The sequence below is a fragment of the Procambarus clarkii genome, chromosome 38, assembly GCF_040958095.1.
Source record: "Procambarus clarkii isolate CNS0578487 chromosome 38, FALCON_Pclarkii_2.0, whole genome shotgun sequence".
Classification (NCBI taxonomy): domain Eukaryota; kingdom Metazoa; phylum Arthropoda; class Malacostraca; order Decapoda; family Cambaridae; genus Procambarus; species Procambarus clarkii.
In genome coordinates this window covers 1697985-1715094 of record NC_091187.1, presented here as the reverse complement: position 1 = coordinate 1715094, position 17110 = coordinate 1697985, and positions in this window count along the sequence as shown.

The following is a 17110-nucleotide window of genomic DNA, read 5'->3' as shown; positions in this document are numbered from 1 at the left end:
TGGCCTTTTGCTCTCTTTGCCTCTCCTTGGTTTTGTATGATTCTTGTAGCTTTAGTTCAATTGTTTCTATTTCTCTACCTAACCTTCTTCGCCATTCATGAGAGAGGGTGCGACTCAAGTTGTTCCGTGATTTGTTTTCTTCGCCTATAGAGGGAACGACGTTCTCATTCCAATCTGCATCTCTTCCTGTAATATTTCTTAGGGATATGCGGTTTGAGCATATTTCTAGTGCTACTGAGCTTATTTTTTTCAGGCACTGGTTCAGGTTTGCATTTTTTAGCTGTTCTTCCCATCTTATTTCTGTGAAGTCTTGGTTCATTTGCCCCTAGTTTATCTGTTTATTATTGAAGTTGAATTTGCTGAAATCTCCTCCACGGGGAATCAAGACTGGTTTTGAAGGTCTATTCCCCATGCTTATCAGAACTTCAATTAAGTTGTGATCTGAGTAACAGGTATTTGTAATCATTATGTTCCTAATCAATTCATCATTATTAGTGAAAATGAGGTCCAGCGTGTTCTCCTTCCTAGTTGGTTCAACTCTGCTGATTTAAGGCAAACCTGTTGCACATCTGTAGCAGGTCATTTGCATGTGACTGTTCATTTAGGCTACTTCTAGGAATTCTCCCTGATAGAACTGTATTAGCTAGGGTCTTCCATTTCAGATGCCGTAGGTTGAAGTCCCCAAGCAGGATGATGTTTGGGGCTGGATTTGTGAGATTTTCTAAGCAGTGTTCTATTTTCATTAGTTTGTGTTTAAACTGCTGCCTCTGGTGACTTATATTCAAGGACAATAACTACATTTAGGATCCCTGTTTTGATTATCAGCACTTCCACCATATTGTTTGTGTTGGCATCTATAATACCCACTGTCCAATGCTAAGTAAACAAGTCACAACTAAAAGGTTAAACAATCCATGGCTTACTAAGGGTATACCTAAATCTGTTAACCCTTAAATGGCACATGGCTATATACCATTTGACACCCACAGGCGCATACCAAAAAAAAAAAAAATCTTTTTTCTTCCTAACCTGTTAACTTGTGTTCACTGATCATGGGAAAAATAATAAAAAAATCGTAAGTGGCATATATTGCCCGCTATAGGGTGGGAAAGTCTGGCAAAAAACAGGCGCTGACTCAGCGTGCGTCCCAGGCGGTCTGTTGCTTGCCAGCTGTTAGGCCGGAGTTGCCACAAAGAGATAATTACCTAATTCAATGTCTCTGACCCCCTCCCCGCTCAGCTCGTTGTCGCCGTGTGGGGGCTTAGTGGACGGCTGCCGGAGTGTGATGCTCCTTGGGACAGTCCTCTGTCCTTTTCTAGCCTTGTGCTCCTGCTGCTGTCCTCTCCAATTCTGCTGGGCATCTTTTCCTTTTCCTTCTGTTTCGTTTTTCTCCCCCCTCTTCTCCTATCTGCTTGCCGTTTCCTGCCGACCTTTTGCTCGTTCTGGTTCTTCCCTTGGACTTCTTCTATTTTGACGCCCGGGTGCTTGAGGAGGCATACTCCTTGCACCCGTAGAACTGTAGTACCCGACGTCGAGAGCGAGGGGAACCTTTTATTGTCAATCCCCCTTTCGTCACTGAACCCGATCTCGACGGACTGTCGGTTTCTTAAGGTGGCAGTTTGTGGGGCGTATACTCACGACGCACCCCTAGGAGGCCCCGGCAAGATCGGCGATAGCTTCTTGTTGGGTGTCCTGCCTCTAATTGTGGCTCCATGGTGGGTGTGGGGGCACATTTGTGAATGAATTCTTTTTTTCGTCATGATGATAACCCTGTTTCGGCTGCTTCTGGTGTACCTTCTCAGGCTCGTGGGGTGGGCGACCAAGCCCCCGAGTCGGTCCGTATTGGAAGACCGGGCTCTGTAGCCTCCGCTGCATTGGGCCCCGACCTTGCTCCTCCTTTGGCCTCTCTGACTCCTTCCCCTGGCTCCCCTCCCTCCTCTGTGGTTGGGTCGAGCCCCAGGCCCCCAGTGGTGACTACCTCGTCCCCTGGCGCGGCTCCTTCTCTAGTTGTAACTACTGCGCCTTTTAACCCCTCTCTCTCTGGGGGTTCTCACCGCCGTCCTCGTCACGGCCGCCCTCGCTCGATTCCTTCCAGTTCTGCTACCTATCAAGCCTTGTTTGGTCCCGCTTCGTGGGCCAAATATTTTGATCTCCTCCCTCTTGATTCTGCGCCTCCTGACGATTTCTCCCTCCATCGACATCTCGTTGATTCCGTGGATGCCTCCATTACTTTCAACCCCACTCGTCTCGGTACACGTGTCGTTGCTGCTCCTTCTCAGGATGCTGCTTCCCGCTTGGCTGCCTTATCCTGCCTTGGCGAGACCCCTGTTTGGGTCTCAAAGAACGCTCAGTTGAATGCCAGTGTTGGCACTATTTTGCTCCCGCCCTATGTTGCGACCGGTGTTCGGGACCTGCGCGACTCCCACGACGATATTCGACATATCCTTGCTGCCCAGGGCCATTCTATTCTCCAGGTGGACACGTTTACTCGTCCCCCTCGTGGTAGTCGCTGTCAACCCCTCCGGGTTGTGAAGATTACCTTTGATGGTAGGACCCTTCCGCCCTCTGTCATTCTTGCTGGTGCCAGGTGCTCTGTCTAGGAGTACATTCCTTCTCCTCGGCTCTGCAACAAGTGCTGGCGGTTTGGGCATGGTGCCCTCCGCTGCTCCGGGACTGTCTCTCTCTGTCCTTTGTGTGGTGGCGAAGGTCACTCTAAGTCGGAGTGCACTTCTCCCCAGGATCGTTGCCTCAACTGAGGTGAGGCCCATCCTACCTTCTCCCGTGCGTGTGTCCATTACAAGCTTGAGGCAGCCGTCCTCAACTTGAAGCACCGGGAGCGTTTATCTTTTCCTGAGGTGAGACGCCAGGTTCGCCGGCTCCCGCCTTATGCTAATATCTCTTATGCTCGCGTGTTGCGCTCTTCCTCTCCTCGTCCTTCCCGCCTTCCTCAGACTCACAACCGTTTCCGGGCCTTGGACCCTGATGCGCCCACTGCCCCCTCCTCTGTTCCTTTGGGTTCTCTCCCGAAGGATCCTCCTCCTGGTCCTCTGTCCGGGGTTCCCCTTCCTTCTACCCGGTCTGTCGTGTCTCCTGTGTCTTCTTCCTCGTCCCCCTCCGATCCTCCTTCCCATCCTCTTCCTCCATCTATCGGCTCTCCCCACCGCCTGTCGGTGCGGGCGGATGTCCATCGCTCTCCTAGCGGCCGTCGTGTGTGCTCTCGTTCGGCTTCTCCTGTTGAGACACTGGAATCCGTTGCCCGGTACGTAGTTGCTGGGACACCGGTCTCTTTAAGTCAGAAGCGTAAGCCTGGCTCCTCTCCTTCCTCTTCCCCGGCGGGTAAGAAGGCTTCGCTTTCTTCCTCAGCTCCTACGTCTGGTTCTGTTGCTCCTTCCCCTCCCGTTTCAGTGATTGCGCCCCCTGTTCCTGCTATGGAGGTTTCTTTGGCTCCTGCTTCCCTTTCGGTTGCTGCTCTTGCTGGGGTGCGCTCCCCTCTTTCTACTCCCCCTCTTCCTGCTGCTGTCCTTGACTGCTCCTCTCCGTTGTCTCCTCCTCTTCCTCCTCCTCCGGACCCCGCCCGCCCACCTCTGATCTGTTCTCCCGTTTCCTTCCCTCCGTCTTTGCTCAGTTTACCCATGCCCCCTAACCCTGACTTTGCTGACCCTGATCCCGACCCTGATATTCTTTGACGTGCTCTGTTGCTCTTTCGCCTTGGTTTCTTCCTTGTTCTCTGGTTTTGTCCTTTCTCTTCTCGTCGTTGTCCATTCTTCAATGGAACGTTCGAGGTAATTACGCCAATTTCCTCGAACTCCAACTTCTGATTTCGCGGTTTTCGCCCCTTTGTGTCTGTCTCCAGGAGCCAATGCTTGGTGCTCGTCCTGGTCGTTTTCGTGGCTATTCCTTTCTCTCCCCCCCCCAGCCATTGCTGGGGCTTCTAATTCTTCTGCTCTCTTGATTCGTGCTGATGTTCCCTTTGTTCCTTTACTTTTTCCTTCGCCTCTCCATTGTTCTGCTGCTCGTATCTTTGTGGGGAAATGGTACACAGTTTGTTCCATTTATCTCCCCCCGAGTGTCCCGCTCTCTCTTCCTGATTTGAAACACCTCCTAGACTCCTTGCCGGAGCCTGTGCTCCTGCTGGGTGACTTCAATTGTCGTCATTCCCTTTGGGGTGACATTCTGACGAATACCCGGGGTCGCCTTCTTGAGCCGTTTCTCCTCTCTTCTTCCCTGTCTCTTCTGAATTCTGGTGAGCCCACTCATTTGGACTCTCGGACTCGCACCCTTTCTTGTCTTGATCTTTCTCTCTGCTCTTCTTCTCTTTACTTAGATTTCACGTGGCAGGTTCTTGATGACCTCCATGGAAGTGATCATTTCCCCATCCTTGTTTCCTTTTTCTCTTTTCGCCCTTCCCTCTCTTTCCCTAGGTGGCAGTTTGCTAAGGCAGACTGGACCCTATTTACCCTCAGTGCTGCTCTCTCTGACCTCTCCCTTCTGCCTCTCTCTCGCGCTCTCCTCCTTTTTCATGACACTGTCTTCAACGCTGCCCTCCGCTCTATTCCTCGCTCTTCCTCTCGGGGTCCGCGGAAGTGCGTTCCCTGGTGGAATGCGGACTGTGCTCGGGCTGTCCACTGTAAGCGTGCAGCCTGGAAGAGGCACCGCCGTAGGCAGACGTCCGATTCTTTTCTTTTCTTTCGGAAAGCGAGTGCGGTGGCCCGTAGGGCCATCCGTACGGCTAAACGTGAATGTTGGGCATCTTATGTCTCAACAATTACGTCCGAAACCCCTCTGGCCCAGATCTGGAAGCGTATCCGCAAGATAGCGGGTAAGTTCGTTCCCGATGTTTCACCGGTCCTTCACCTCCATGATACTCTTGTGGCGGACCCGTTGCAGGTCGCTTCCGAACTGGGTTCCCACTTTTCTTCTGTTAGCTCTGGTCTTCATCTTCCCCAATCTTTCCTTCTTCGTAAACCTGTCATTGAGTCTCGTCCTTTAGATTTCTGCACTCATCTTCAGCTTCCCTATAATGATCCCTTCTCTCTCTCTGAACTTCGTTCTACCCTGGCCCTCTGCAGTTCTACGGCGGCGGGCTCCGATGGTATCCATTATGAGATGCTTCGCCATCTCCCTCCGAGCACATCTCAGTATTTACTGAGTCTGTATAATCGGATCTGGGAGTCGTCGTCAGTCCCTGAGGACTGGCTCGATGCCGTTGTCCTCCCTGTTCGCAAACCGGGGTCTCTGGGTACTTCCCCTAAGGACTTTCGCCCTATTGCTCTCACAAGTTGTGTCTGCAAACTCTTTGAACGTATGGTTAACGTTCGTCTGATGTGGTTCCTGGAACACCATCACCTCCTCTCCCCTTCTCAATTTGGTTTCCGCAAGTGCCGCAGCACGACAGATGTCCTGGTGAACTTGGAGGTCTATATTCGTACTGCTTTTGCTGCGAAGACCTCCGTTGTTGCCGTCCTTTTTGACCTGGAAAAGGCTTACGACACCACTTGGCGTTATCATATCCTATCTCAACTTCATTCTTTTGGCCTTCGTGGTCATCTCCCTCTCTTTCTCCGCAGCTTCCTCTCTCGTCGTTCCTTTCGGGTGCGCCTTGGTACCGCTCTCTCTCCCTCTTTTCAGCAATACGAAGGTGTGCCCCAGGGTAGTGTTCTGAGCACTACTCTTTTTCTGGTTGCCCTCAATGGTCTTCTTTCCTCTCTTCCTTCTGGTGTCTTCTCCGCTCTCTATGTCGATGATCTTACCCTTTGTTGTCAGGGTGATGATTCGCCTCTCCTTCAACGCCGGCTTCGACTTGCAATTGATGCCGTGTCGTCTTGGGCCACGGATCATGGCTTCAAGTTCTCTACTTCTAAGACTTGTGCCGTGACTTTTATGCGGAAACGGGTTGTTCTTCGTCCCTCTTTGTCACTTGATGGTCATCCCCTTGAATACAAAGATTCCGCGAAGCTTTTGGGGTTATTCCTTGACACTCGTTTGTCTTGGTCTCCCCATATCTCTTACCTCCGTGTTGAGTGCTCTAAGGCCCTTACCCTCCTTCGGGTCTTGTCCCATACTTCTTGGGGGACGGATAGGCGCACTCTCCTTGCTTTACATTCCTCTCTCGTCCTGTCAAAGCTCGATTATGGTTGCCCTGCTTACTCGTCTGCTTCTCCTTCTACTCTTCGCCGTCTTGATGCTTTGCACCATACTGGGTTGCGCCTCAGTTCTGGTGCCTTTCGTTCGACTCCCATCCTTAGCTTGTATGTTGACACTGGCTTCCTGTCTCTCCAGGACCGCCGTGATCGCTACTGTCTTCGCTATCTTGCGCGGTCCTTGCAACATCCTTCCTCTCGCCTCTGTCGTGCTTTAACTTTTACCCCTCCTGCGGTTAATGTTCCTCTTCACCACCTCCCTCTTTCTGTCCGGTTATCTCGCCTACAGGATTCTCTTTCCGTTCGTATTTCTGATGTTTCTCCTCGTGTTGTTCCTTCTTTGCCCCCGTGGAGGGTCCCTCTTCCGCGGTTTTGTACATCCTTGACCCGTATCACTAAAGCTTTTACCCCTCCTACGGTTCTAAAACGCCTTTTCCTCGAGCACTTTTCTTCTCACTCCCGCTCCGTTTCTGTCTTCACCGATGGGTCTAAGTCAGCGGACGGTGTTGGCTACTCTGTTGTTTTTCCTGATCGCACTTATATGTGTCGCTTGCCTCCGGAGACTAGCATCTTTATGCTGTTCTCTATGCTCTTCGTCTCCTGCTTTCTCGTTGTCAGTCTTCCTTTGTAGTTGTTGTTGACTCTCGTAGTGCCCTCATGGCTCTCGGGTCCTTTAATCCGGTTCATCCAGTAGTTGTCGAGATCCAGCATTGGCTGTTTCTCGTTCACAGTAAATTTAAGTCGGTTGAGTTTTGTTGGGTTCCCAGCCATATTGGTGTGTCTTTAAATGAGCGTGCGGATGCTGCCGCCAAGGAAGCTGTCCGCTCTTGTCCCATCTCTTGTAAAGGCATTCCGTATTCCGACTTTTACCCGGTTATCCATTCCTCAGTCCTTACCCGTTGGCAGGCTTCTTGGTTGTCTGTTACTGGTAACAAGCTACGTACTCTTAAATGTTGTGTTTCCTCGTGGCCGTCCTCCTTCCACCGTAACCGGAGGTGGGAAACTGCTCTGGCGAGGTTGCGTATTGGCCATACTCGCTTAACCCATGGTCACTTGATGGAGCGCCGCCCTGCCCCTTATTGTCCTAGTTGCATTGTCCCTCTTACGGTCGTGCATGTCCTTCTTGAATGTCCTGACTTCCAGGACGAGCGTGTGTCTTGCTTTCCGACCGCCCCTCGCGGTCACCTGTCCCTCGATAGAATTCTTGGTGACTCGGATACTTTTGATATCGTTCGCCTTATGCGTTTTTGTTCTCGTATTGGCATCCTTGGTGATATTTAGCGCCCTCTGATTATTTTGCGTATTTGATGGTGCTACATAGCCTTCCCGGTTTGGTGCCTTCTTTTGATAATTACTTACTCAATGTCTCTGATTGATTTTTCATAATTTTTTTTTTGCTGTAATATTATTCAATAGTGTGTAGTGTGATATATTTATATAATAAAATGAGTGCATCATCGCTGTACTCAAAAATATGGTGTGCATATTGTTGATTCAATTATGTTCATCAAACAGTGAACAGATACTTTGTCAGTTATTACACTATATACACAGGTTATATATAAGTATCTGCATGTTTTGTTCACCATAACGAACCACTAAGTTGGTATTATGAGTCAAAAAGTAACGAGGAGTGACCGCCGTGTACCAGCCAGCCACTCACTCCCTCCCTCAACACCTCATTCGCCCACATTCTCCTCCCACCATACTGTTTTTGCTTTTATTCACTATATACAGACGTTATATATAAGTATCTACATTCGTGTTCACCATAACGAACCACTAAGTTGGCATGCTGAGTGGCAGTGCCAGTGGCAGCCCGCCACTGGCTGCTACTTCCTCCCTCCCTCAAGTCACCTGACTTACCCACATTCTCCTCCCACCATACTGTTTTTGCTTTTATTCACTATATACAGACGTTATACATAAGTATCTACATTCGTGTTCACCATAACGAACCACTAAGCTGGTATGCTGAGTGGCAGTGGCAGCCAGTGGCAGCCTGCCCCTGGTTGCCACTCCCTCCCTCACCTCACCTCACCTGACTTGGCATCATTCTCCACCCACCATACTGTTTTTGCTTTTATATACAGACGTTATATATAGGTATTTACATGTTCACCATAACTGTACATCTAAGCTTGTATGGTGAGTAAAGGCACAAAGACGTAGCTACTCACAAAGTCAGTTGATGGCTACCGACCTCAAGGCCAGACGCACTAATATTTCTCCTCCAACAATACTGTTTGTGGTGTTATTATGCTATATACACACATTATATATAAATATCTACCCGTTTTATTCACCATACCTGTACAAGTAAACTGGTATGGTGCCCAAAGACCATAGTGGCCATCAGGAAACATGATAAATCGTGGAGACGACGCCACCGCCCTCACCAAAATGGCGGCTCGCAACCTACTCCTCTTGCTGTTTATACCCTCTATACACACGTTATATATAAGTATCTACATTTGTGTTCACCATAGCGAACCACTAAGCTGGTATGGTGAGTGCACTCAATAAAAGGTGGCCACACACAGTCAGAAGACAACGCCACTACCCTCCCCTCCCACAGCATTACTCCTCCCAACATGGAGCACAGCGCTAAATATCACCACAATCCTGTTATTATCAGAACCCTGGTCAGTTTTATCAGTCAGGGGTCTTCTGTAATAATATCATCGCTACATAATTGCATGAACAAGTATATTATGGCATTTTTAGGCGATGCTGTGGTCACAAGCTGAACAGCAGTGCTGTGAGCTCATGCTGCGTTCGTCAGGCTTGGTAGCTCACTCAATACTGAGGCCCCTAACACCCGGGAATTTGACCCACGATTTAAAAAAAAAATGGAGTCTGTTTACAAGAGCCCTGATGAAGGTGTGGTGAACCCTTTGTATCAGCGGGCCATTTAAATCTTGCGTAGTACTCCAGAACATCATATGATGCGATGCGCAATTTACTGCAAGTCGGTCAAAGCATCATATGATGCGATGTGCAATTTAAGGGTTAATAAAAAGCATGACCATGAGAAAAAGTACCAGTATTGGTTAGGGGTCATCTCCAAAGCAGTTTCAAGGAGATACTCATCAATGCTATCCAAAATATTAGGAGAGCCAAAATAAAAATACCCAACCATATCTTTCCTATAAAATCTCTGTGGCTAGATCCTAGAAACAGTAAATTTGTTACACAGAATTTTCCAGATCCAAAACCATACTGTCTGTCTGTTATTATATAGTTTTTCTCCAGGGGTTCTACCCATTTAGTTTTAATTATTTTTTCCAATATTGTGACTATTACACTTGTCAATGATATACATGTATATATTGAATGGGATCTTCCCTGCTGCCACTGTTGTAGAGTGCTGCTGCTGCCTCTAATATCAACTGGGAGTCTGAAATAGGTAGCATAGTGGGACAGGTCTATATATGATGGTCTGTTGAAGTGGAATGCTGAGCTCAGGTGCACATTCTCTCAGGACCCATGGTAAAACTCCACCTGGGCCAAATGCTTTGTTCTTACTTAGCTCCTTTAGCATTTTTTTCATTTCATATCTAGACACCTCTATGAAATGTGAGAAATCGATAAAGAATTTGGATAAAGAAAGAGAGCTAGGAGTGGTTCTAGATAGAAAACTATCACCTGAGGACCACATAAAGAATATTGTGTGAGGAGCCTATGCTATACTTTCTAACTTAAAATTTTTTTAAACACTTGGATGGCAAGATACTAAAGATATTGTTCACAACTTTTGTTAGACCAAAGCTGGAATGGTGTAGGGGTTTTCTTTTTTGCTTTCACGACTGCAATGCGTACGTCGCCAATGTACATGTGGCAGACGCTTCACGAAACTGTCAGAATTAGCAGAATAGAAAATACGAGAGCAACCGTACAGGGCCTGGGAGCAAGGTCGAGTTAGAGTCCTTGAGGGTCTCTTCTCAGACTAGCCTCACCTGGTCCTGCTCCACGTTGATCGTTGGAATCTCTTCAATGATGTAACACTTTAAGGGACTCCTAGGGTCCTCATCACATTTATAGTTTAGTGAATTAGGCAATTCGGTGTTGAAGACACCTAGAGCTGAAGGCTTGAGTAATATTGGCAGTATTCAGAAGTGGTTCAATGCAAACACCACTTAAAGCTTAACAGTAGTTTACTAACTTAACCACTAATACACAGGGTGTTTGATTTACTTTAGATTGGCGTCAGCAAAGCTATGGTTATGTTAGCGAGACTCTTGACGTCTGGCTAACGACCTGTATCCACTCGTGAAGAAACACCTAACTTAACACAGTTGACAGCCAATCATTAATACAGCAACCTAACTGCCGGTATGCAAAGGGATCACAAGAGTTCCAACCGGATACTCGGTAATGATGATATGCAATAAATCACAATGGCACTGTCAATGGGACAGGCAATAACATGCACAATAATAATCACACACAATAACTAAATGTGTGGTGTATGTGAAGGTCACATTCAAAGACGAGTGAAATGCCGTGATACCACACAGATAACCATGCATACACTGTCGATTCACTGTGACAGGTATGAGAAGGTGAAAACTGTGGTTGATACCTCAGATCAACACAGACACAATAAACAATGACAAGATTTTGTACTTACAGATAAGGTACCTCTCTTTACTCACTCACTCACTCAGGCACATTTATGCAAGAACTCGTAGGTGGCCTGACTGCTGGTTTCGCTCGTAGACACGGAGGGTACTCGCAATAGGGCATACAGAAACACGCATACACTCTTGGCACTGGCGGTGAGTAAGGGTGGTGACGTCACGTGGTACAGTGAGGGCGGCGGCGGCTGGCGGCTGCAGGTTATATGGCACCATGCACTACACTGTACACTGTGGTACAGGTACACTGTGGTAAAGTCACACACAGATTACTTAGGCGGCAGCACTGCCTTAGTTCACTCTAAGTCACTCACAACGATCTTTGTCACCAGGGGTTACCTGATACCAGTCTGTTTCACTCTGGAGATTTGTCACTTTAGGCTTCTGAACAATATATTCACACTCGTGATTCTGGGCGAGTGTGTGGTATATCGCAGAGGCGCTGAGTTAACTTGACGGTGAGGAATAGACGGTGTTCAGTCTATTGGCTGATAGACAGAACAGCTACACGTCCACTTTGCAAGAAATCCCTCACGAGAATGCTTATTCCTGAAGCTCAGGGCGTCCCGTGGGCACAACACAAAAAGAGTTACAATTTGACCAATAGCATTGCAGCAAATGAGCGGGAACCAATCATATTGACCGTTCGATGATCAGTAGCAGGAGCTGTTATTCTTCATCGCGCCAGTTGACCCCAGAGGTCAGACGGTCGTTGGTGTCTCCCCTCTACTCTCACGCTGGCCCCAGCCAATGTACTCACTGACCCTGTGGCAAGTATGCTTAACTCCCTGTATCTACTTCCTGCCTGGACATACGGCGGCCTCCGTATTATGAAAGTGTTCCTGGTTAAGTGGGCATTCTGGAGATACCCAGCATGCCAGGTCACTATCCAGGGTTAACAGAAATAGGACCTTGTGCACAAAGTCTGTGCACTGTGCACTGCAATGAGCCATTCCAGTCAGCTGTGGGAGAATCTTGGGAGACATACTCCCACAAATGGAATATGCAGTGGTTGTATGGTGCCCATATCCTTAAGAAGCACAGCAACAAACTGGAAAAGGTGCAAAGACATGCAACTAAATGGCTCCCAGAACTGAAGGACAAGAGCTACGAGGAGTGGTTAGAGACATTAACCCCTTAACTGCGCGGCCTCCAAATATGACCCCCCCCCCCAATGCACAAGAAATAAATTCTCAGGAAAAAATTCGTTTTTTTTTTTTTGTTCTAAAAGTGTCAAAAACCCTTCCCTGTATTTGGGTATAGCAATGGAATGTCAAAATTGTACTTACTTTGGCTGTTATGGGGTCCGTAAGGTGGCACGGGACGTCATCATTCCCCGTGCGCCCATGCCGTAAGTTCCCGGGACCGGTGGGGCGCCCGGGGCGGGATGCGCGCGCTGCCGCGAATATATTTTTGCTCATTTTTTGCGCACAGTTCCAAATACAACTTATTAGATTTTACGTGCTGATCCAATGTATGGTGAACACGTACACTATATTATGGCAGTAGAACATCCGTACCGTCTGTAGACACTGCGTTACGTGCATCACAAACAAGTACACTTATTTTCAATTTATCACTCTGATATTTTTATATTTACATTATATATGCACACACACTGTACAGTATCACACCCTATATACACACACCAACCCGTTCTTGCAAATTCGTATAGTCAATATTGACTTATTAACTACGTGCATAGGTGATATACTAAACATAATAGATACCCTTAAAAAGCTTCATAGAAAACACCGACCTTACCTAACCTTGTTAGTATCTTAAGATAAGCATCTTATTGCTTCGTAATTACAATTATTACTTAACCTATACCTATAATAGGTTAAGTAACAATTGTAATTACGAAGCTATAAGAGGCTTATCTTAAGATACTAACAAGGTTAGGTAAGGTCGGTGTTTTCTATGAAGCTTTTTAAGGGTATCTATTATGTTTAGTATGTCACCTATGCACTTATTTAATAAGTCAATATTGACTATACGAATTTGCAAGAACGGGTTGCACACACACAGTACTCCGCGAGTGTGTGATATGCTGCGAAACAGCCAACGGGGCAGAGTGGCACCGTGCACTCCATGCACCAGATGCTGATGCATCTTCGCTTTTGTGATCTGTGTGTAGTGTTCCTGCATACTATGCACACACGTTTACCCTTCTCCTGTGATGCTGTGCCTGGCATATACTTCAGCATGTGTACCTCGAAGTTCTCATTACCCCGCAATCTGTCTGGAGCTGCGTATGGCATTGTTGCTTGCACCTTGCGCGGTACTACGGACTCCTGCCTGCCATACTTTACTAGCAGCTGTGACACAACACTGGCACTGAAGGTACATGTAGACAGTGAAGAGCAGAGGTGCCATAGGCACAATCAGAGAACACTGTATAAACATCAGAGGTCCGCAGTTGTTCAACGTCCTCCCAGCGACTATAATAAATATTGCCGGAACAACCGTGGACATCTTCAAGAGAAAACTGGACTGTTTTCTAAGAGAAGTTCCGGATCAGCTGGGCTGTGGTGGGTATGTGGGCCTGCGGCCCACTCCAAGGAACAGCCTAGTGGACCAAACTTTCACAAGTCAAGCCTGGCCTCGGGCCAGGCTTGGGGAGTAAAAGAACTCCTAGAACCCCATCAAGCAGGTATCAAGCAGACGGTTTCCTGCCGGACTTCACTAAGTACATATTGAAGCAGTTGAGCACTGCAACATCCTTGAGGTGGAAGAAGAACTTTTTCGTCCACTTCACAGACCTGCGCACGCACTCCACACCACCAAGCATCATGTCACATTTATCGACGAGGCGCATGTTCACGTTATAGTCTATGACACAGTCCGGCTTATACATGGGGTTGCGCATATAAAAATGGACCTTCCCACTGTTCAACATGGCACCGGTGTGAATCGTCGTCAGCATATTCACCTCGTGTCTGTCCTCCCACCGCACTGACAGAATATTGTCACAGCTTGCGCAGCTGGCACTCGCCCACTGGATATACCTATACCGAACACTGGTATTTCCTTCCTGAGGACCTTCACAGTGCTACATATGCTGGTGTTGTGGGACAAGGAGGTATCTGGTCAACAGGGGGCTGGTGTAATAGTTGTCAGTGAACAGTATATGCCCCCTGTTCAGCACTGGTTCCATCAGGGTTTTTACGACACTGCCAGAGAACCCATGTTCATCTTGAGCTGGTATGTCGACGTCTGTACCAGAATACAAGATCATGTCCAGGACTGATACCAGTCTCACAGTCGCACAGCATGAAAAACTTTAGTCCAAAACGGTGCCGCTTGGAAGGGATGTACTGCTTGAAAGCCAGTCTGCCCTTGAACAGTACAAGCAACTCGTCGATAACGACATTCTGTCCAGGTACAAAATAATCCCTGAAGTTCCCTCGCAGGTCGCTGAATACCTTGCGTACCTTCCACAGTCTGTCGCGTCTGTCCTCATTTGCATTGTTCTCGAAATGCAGGCGCCTGAGAATCAAGTGGAACTTATCCCGCGACATATACCGGTTGAAGACGGGTGATGCAACAAGTCTGTCTTTGTTCCAATAGTCCTGGACGACAGCTTTCTCGGAGTGTTTCATCATCATGCATAGAGCCAGAAACACGTACATCTCGTCGATTGTCGTTGCCTTCCATCGCGTGAGGCGTAAGGCAGGTAATATGCCACTGTTTATGAGGGTGTGGGCGTACATGTTTGTCTCGGTCACAAGATGCCTCATGAAGACATTGTCAAAATATGCCTGGAAATATTCCATGTCCGCCATATCATCACCGTTATACGGGAATAAAGCTGTAACAACAACATCGGTATCATCAAACGTTGGTATTTGAGGGACAGATGTGGTGCAATCCTCCCACACAAGTACACCAGGGAGTTTGATGTCGGCACCAACACCACCACGAGCACCAAAACCACGGCTACGTCGTCTGCTGCTGCTTCTGGAGCTGCGTGAGGGTATGCTTGGCGCTGAGGCAGATTTTCTTACCGTAGGCCTACCACAATCACCTGATGTTGAGGGCCCACTGTCGTCATGCTGTGAGACATGCTGTCACCTGCCTCGACGTGTTGCTGAGGCAGCAAAGCCCCGCCTGGTACCACCCTCGCTGCTAGTACTCGGGTCGTCCACACTACTCGTACCGGAGCCAATGTCACTGAAGCCCGAGAAAGATTTGTCACATGTATTGTCACTGAATAAACTAGCATCTGGGGACATACATGATGGTGGTGGTGATAACGGTGTTGACCCAGGGCAGCGAGACAGGCCGGGTGAGGAGCGTATACCATATGCACTCGCCACATCATCCACTTGCGTCTTTCCTTCACTCGTATCAGACCTCTGTGTCAGATCTTTCTCTGGATCATAGTCCAGGTCATCATCCATAGCATCGTCGTCGTACAAAATATCGCGAATCTCCTCCTCAGAGAGTCGTTTTCCATGACCGCGGGTCACTGTGGAGCGGGAGCTCGTTGAGATGCATCAGACATGGTTGCTGCTTGGGAAGTGGGGCTCTCCATGGCTATGGGGCATGCTGGGAATTTTTTTTCAAGATGGTGGACTATCACTGGGGCCCCCAGCCAACCATTCCATACCCGCGTCACCGCACGTCACTTTTAAATCGAACGTGAAAAATACAAATACCCGGAGGCGCGTAGTGCACCCCAAGCATGGGCCAGCAGGTGCGTTGCACAGTTAAAGGGTTAAATATTCCAAAACTAAAAGATAGAAGAAAAAGAGGCAATATGATCACTACGTACAAAATATTAATGGGAATTGATAAAATTTATAGGCAAAAATTCCTGAGACCTGGAACTTCAAGAACAAGAGGTCATAGATTTAAACTAACTAAACAAAGGTGCCAAAGAAAATTTAATTTTTTAGAAGTGAATAAGAAAATTCACTTTCGCAAACAAGTGGGGTAGATGGTTGGAACAAGTTAGGTGAGAAGGTGGTGGAGGACAAAAGCGTCAGTAATTTCAAATTGTTATATGACAGAGTGCTTGGAAGACGGGACATCATGAGCATAGCTCTCATCCTGTAACTACACTTAGGTAATTATATAGTTTATAGGTTGTGTGGGGTCTATGTTCTCCTATTCCACATTCCTTAACATGGCATTTGTTCACATTAAATTCCATTTGCCAAGTGGTGCTGATACACTTATTTTGTTCAGGTCTTCTTGAAGGGCATGACAAACATGAATTTATGATTTCTGCCAGTACAATAGTCAGTTCTGCACATGTGGAGCACAGCGACTTAGAAAGAAAAATTATTATTATTAATAATTATATATCCTCCCCAATGCAATGGAATAGTATAGGAAACACTTATTTAAGACATTCACTGGTTGAAAATATATATAGAAACAGCAGTGATAAATGTTGAAAACAGTCTGGAACTCTATAAGACATACAAATGACCAATTTTGGGATAGGAGTTTTGTGTGAAACATTATTGGAACTAAGGGAGTGCACACAGAGTGGAGAGCGGCAGCAAGTTGTCCACTCAGGCGGCGAATACTCCAGTGTCCAGTAGACGTCAGTGCGACGCTTGGGTGGTCTTCTACAGTAATGATAAGTGCATTAACTGTACTAGTGCTTTTTTTCTTTGTTAGTTTAGGGATAGGAATTTTAGGAATGTGTGTTTGTAGAACCCTGTGTGTCTTGTGTTATTTTGGGCTCATTCACCCACTTTAAGGAGTACTGTAACACGTGGTTTAAACTCCATCAACCTTGGTCCACGTTAGTAAAGTGATTAAGTGTAGAGACCTTATATTGTAAAAATCCATGCTACATTTGTATATTACCAAGAGAGTCTACAGTAAAATAACGACTAAGCCCAGATTTGTGTGGGACCAATAGTCAATTCATTCATCATGTTTATGTTTGGTGAAGAGTATCACTCAATCTCAACAATCCAGTAACGTAATCGTGTGCTCCCATAGTTAATAGGTGTAGAATAATCCGGAGTTGGTCAGTAAAACCCATGTGTAAAGATTTAACCCACTGTGCACTTATTGTCCAACTTAGACTAAGAATACTTGACCCTTCCACAATTATCACATACGATATACAGAGCACCACTTGGTTTCCGACCCCTTGGGGACGAGACCCGTCGGTTAACATGTAAGTTCGTATACGAGAAATGGAGGAAAAAATAATGTGAAAAAATCTAGGGAAACAAATCGACAGGTTCATAGCGTAAATGCGTGACCGTATTTTGTTTGTACTCACCAATAATTGAAGTCCTGATCCACTTATGTTGATGAAGCATAGTTATTTACATGGAAGAGGTGGTGGTGGATGTT